This window comes from Physeter macrocephalus, chromosome 9, assembly GCF_002837175.3.
Source record: "Physeter macrocephalus isolate SW-GA chromosome 9, ASM283717v5, whole genome shotgun sequence".
Classification (NCBI taxonomy): domain Eukaryota; kingdom Metazoa; phylum Chordata; class Mammalia; order Artiodactyla; family Physeteridae; genus Physeter; species Physeter macrocephalus.
In genome coordinates, this window is record NC_041222.1 from 27553022 (window position 1) to 27557747 (window position 4726).

The following is a 4726-nucleotide window of genomic DNA, read 5'->3' on the forward strand; positions in this document are numbered from 1 at the left end:
ACACACACAGACACACAGACACACACACACAGAGACACACACACAGACACACACACACACAGACACACACACACACACACACACACACACACTATCCCACTGGGTGGACTTAATAAAGGACAGGGAAATTAGGAGTCTTCAGGAATGGATGGTGAAGAGGCAGTCTTCATCCCTTCAGAAACTGAGGTTAGATATTTTAAAGATTTATGAATATCAAAGGAACTTTCAGTCTCATTTGGAAACAGAGCAGAGTAAAATTTCCATTTTAAATCTGTTACCTCTTTATATGTATAAAATGCCTTCAGAATTTCCCAAGAGGATACATTTATACTTCTGTTTAGAGATTTCTGTTTTGTTTTGTTAGTGGGGGTAATGAACTTAGGAGACTCAGAAAAGCAGGAAGAGGTGTTAGGGACAGTTGAGTCCAGGCTACAGCTGATGAGAGTGAGACCCTCAGGAGAGGGTCCTTGCCCCAGGGCCCCAACTCGCCAGCCAGGAGGGGAGAGCAGGGGAGACACCGATTCTCGGCCTTCATACGTTCATTCCACAGCTGCCATCGAGTGTCTCCTCTGTGCCAGGCACCTTCTGGGCACCGGGACAGAGCCGGGGACCAGCGGAGGTCCAGCCCTGTGGGCTTACCTGCTGGAGGACAGCGGTGAGCACGGTGAAGGAAGTCAAGCTCGCGAGGTGAGAGAGAGGGTGCAGGTGGGGGCTTCATGCCAGGTGGTCAGTGAAGGTCTCCTTGAGGAGGTGACTGCTGAGCTGAAACCTGCGGGGAGAGAATGAGGAGAGGTGACTCCGAGCTGGGAGGAGGGCAGACGGAAGGCCAGTGTGGCTGGAGGGGCGTGAGGGAGAGGAGTAGGTGAGGGGAGAGAGCCAGCTGCAAGGTGGGTGGGGTGGGCTGAGTTATGGGACTGGATTGCATTCCACGTGCCACAGCCAACTCATTCCCAACTCCGAGGCCCCTCTCCTCACAACAGGGTGGCTTGGATGCTCCCAGCCCAGGGGAGTTTCTCAAGAGAAAACGTGCTCTGTGCAGGAAGAAGTGGGAGGGGAGTCCCGGGAGGCGTGTGTACCAGGGGAGCCAACTTCGGGGGATATGGGGCCTGGGGGAGACCTGCCCACAGCAGAGAGAGCCCAGCGGGGCTCTCAGGCTCCATCAAGACTCAGCAGGGCAACCCAGGGCAAAGTGGGCAGATGAGGGATGTGGCCTTGAGGGCAAAGCCAGGGCCCGTAAGGGAAGCTGCAGGGATGCAGAGTCTAGTGCACGTGAGACAGTTTTCTCAGAGCCATTCAACAAAAACGGTACAGGTACTGTGGGAAACAGTATGGCACTTCCTGAAAAATTTAAGCATAGAATTACCATATAATCCAGCAAGCCCACCTCTGGCTATATACCCCAAAGAACTGAAAGTAAGGACTTGAAGAGATATGTGCACACTCATGTTCACATCAGTATTATTCACAATAGCCAAAAGGTGCAAACAACCCAAATGTCCATCAACAGATAAACAGGTAAACAAAATGCAGTATATACACACAGTGGAATATTATTCAGCCACAAAAAGAATGAAATGCTGACACAGGTTACAACATGATGAACCTTGAAGACATTATGCTGAGTGAAGCAAGCCAGGCACAAGAGGACAAACACTGTATGATTCCACTTATATAAGGTACCTAGAGTAGTCAAATTAATTGAGACAGAAAGTAGAATGGTGGCTGCCAGGGGCTGGGGGAGGAGAGAATGGGGAGTTAGTGTTAATGAGTTTAGAGAGTCAGCTTGGGAAGATAATATAAGTTCTGGAGATGGATGGTGGTGATAGTTATGCAACATTATGAATGTACTTAATGCCACTACACTGTACACTTTAAAATGGTTGAAATGGTATATTTTACGTATATTTACCACATAGAACAACAAAAAAGCTCTTCACAGTGACTTGGGCAGGCTTGGGAAGCAGTTATCTGTCCGCCAGTGGAGGTGTGCAAGAGAGGCTGGACACCTTCTGGATGCTGGGGAGGGAGTATAAAGCCAAGGGAACACCGTGCAGGTCATCCTGGGATTTGGGTCAGGACATAACACACGAGGGCCGACATGTCTTGAGCCCTTACTGTGTGCGGGCCTGAGATTAGGCTTCACGTACATTATCCCTTTCTGCCCTGGGGCCATGAGGCAGGGTCAGGATTCCCCTCATTGGACAGATGGGATGCAGCTCCAGAGAACGTCGGTCATTGCTGCCCACCAAGACCCTCTTCCATGGAGGATCAGCTGCCTGGCCTCAGCTGCAGAGACGGGCCCCACCCAGGGTCACACTCCTCCCCGGGCAGCCTGCATCTGACTCACCTATGTGGGGCTACTAAGGCCTGGCCGGCTCTGCTCCGTGTAACTCCAGACACCTTTGACATTCTACCTTCCAGGGTCTCCCCTCTTTATGGAGCCTGCCTAGTAGCTAGCATCTTTCCTCCACCCTCCTCTGCTTCCTCCCCGCCCTTCCTCAGGTGTTGATCCAAGAACATCCTCCATAAACTTCCTGCTTGCTGAACTCGTCACAGTCGGCTTCAGGAACCCCACCTGCAGTGTTTGTCAAGGTCACTCAGCTGGGTAATGGGAGGGGAGGCTGGGGCCAGGGAAGGGTATCTGACATTCTCAGACAGAGGGAAGCTCTGCTAACCCTTAGGAGGGTAGGTCAGAGCTTCTTGGGTGACTCTGGTCCTCGGCACCCTGCCAGCTCAAGGCCGAGTGCGCCTCACACTTGTATTACCCCTAGTGCCCCTCGTGTAATAGCAGAACCACACCACGAATGACACTGGTGCTAAATTCTAATAGCCAGCCTGGCAGGTTAATGGCCTCTTATACATTTAAATTGGCCGTGATCCCTTTGGGAACTGTAATTTTATTCACGGAGATTGTGCTATCTAATTTGAATACAGCAAACTGTACTTAAGAGATATGGTGGCTCCTGTGGTTTCTTCTCTCCCTCCTCTTGTCCTGTCCGGTTTGGGGGCCCAGGCTGCCCAAGGGCATACAAGGTGGCACTGTCACCTCTGATCTTTCTGTCTCCACTGAGTAGAGAATGTGGGGGCTGAAGTCAGCTGAAACCGACAGGAAGTCAGACCGTGGTCTGACTTCCACTCTGTGACCTGGACAAACCACGTAACGGCTCTGAGCCTCGGCTTCCTCATCTGTCAGTGACCAGGGCTATAGGAGAGCTGCATACCAGCGAATACATGGGCGCCCCCAGCACAGAGCCATGCTGCCTTCCCCAACCTGGCCACCAGTGGCAGGACTGTCTGAGCTCTGAGGAGCGCCGGCCAAGGCTGGAAAAGCAGAGGGACAGCAGGGCCTGGTGCGGGGCCTGGCAAAGAGGCTGGTCCCTCTGGGGCACACTGGAAGCCTGTGGCTCCCCAGCTCAGCCCTTAGTCTAAGGCTGTCCCAGTGCGTTTGCCCAAACATTCTGTGCAGGTGTCTCAGCCTCCTGCTGCCTCCACCCAGCAGGGCGGCAAGGCTGCCGTCCTCTCTGCTCTCAGGCCCCCAGCTCACGGGGGGCTATTATCATCCCCACCTCCAGGCCAAGTCCCTGGGTATGGGGTCAGGGACATGGCCCCTCCTCTGAAGCCCAGCAGCATGACACTTTCGTGCTTCCCCTCCATGCCTCTTCCTCCTCCAGCCTGGGGGAACTTTTCCTAGTCTTAGGAAGGGATGGAGGAGGGAAAAGCTGGCTTTTCTGGTCAGTGTCCCGTAGATCTACTGCTGATGGCATAAAGCTGGTGCCCAAAGGCCTCCTGAGTTTCAGGCTTTTTGGATGGGTGGTGAATTTCACAAAAACCAATGCTGTGTTTTTTTTTCCCCTTGGTTTCTTGTATCACCCTTTCCTGAAGCATCCCATATTGGAAGTACTGGGCACAAATATTCACATCAGTTTTTTGTTTGGACCACCTTAATCCTCATTTCTTTCTATGTAAGTAACAATAGGAGGGTGGGCAGGAAGGTAGTTTTTCTTTTTTCCCCCAATAATGGGATCATATGTATTGTCATTTTCATTTTCACTTAGCAATATGTACTCTTTCCACATAAACAAATATTTACAGAATAAATAATTCACATCAGTTAATACATCAGAAACATTATCCACCCCTCTCTCCCCACCCCATGCAAACACTGATTTCCTTCAAGGGCTGAGAGGGTTGTGTAAAAATAGCCCTTCATGTGCTGTCGTGGCTTCCTCATATTTCTCCCAACTTGTTCCCCTGGCCTCCCTGAAGCCCCCTGGGGAGGAGGAGGGGTCGGGGGGCCACAGGGCTCCACTGCCACCTGCACAGAGCTGGAGCTCAGCTGATTCACCTCGGTTTGGGGGAGAAGTTTCTGGGCTGTGTGTTTTGTTGTTCTTGATAAATCTAATCAAGTTCAAGTTCAATAAGGAATGAACTTAAAGAAGAGTCTTTCTCAGTGTGCAATTATAATTGCATCTACCTTTAGACTCATAATGAAAATATAGCATTAGGAAGAAGGAAAAGACATTGGTGGGAGATGTTCCCAGCAGCTGAACTGGTGGGGAGGGGGTTTACCCAGATTCGCAACAGTAGAGAAGACTGTAAACGGAAGTAAAGAATTCTAGTCCAATGCGGGAGTATGACGTCTCCAAAAAGCAATGAGACTTGCAGGTCCACGTGGCTCTATGAAGAGCTAAACAAGATGCACCAAATAGTGAGGAGTGAGAAAATG

The 4726-nt window shown here is 51.0% G+C and overlaps 1 pseudogene; it reads right to left on the minus strand.

The window, feature by feature from the left end:
* LOC112065492 (60S ribosomal protein L23a-like) overlaps positions 1-706 on the minus strand; it is a 23603-nt pseudogene extending 22897 nt beyond the window's left edge.
* Positions 707-4726: the final 4020 nt, after the last annotated feature.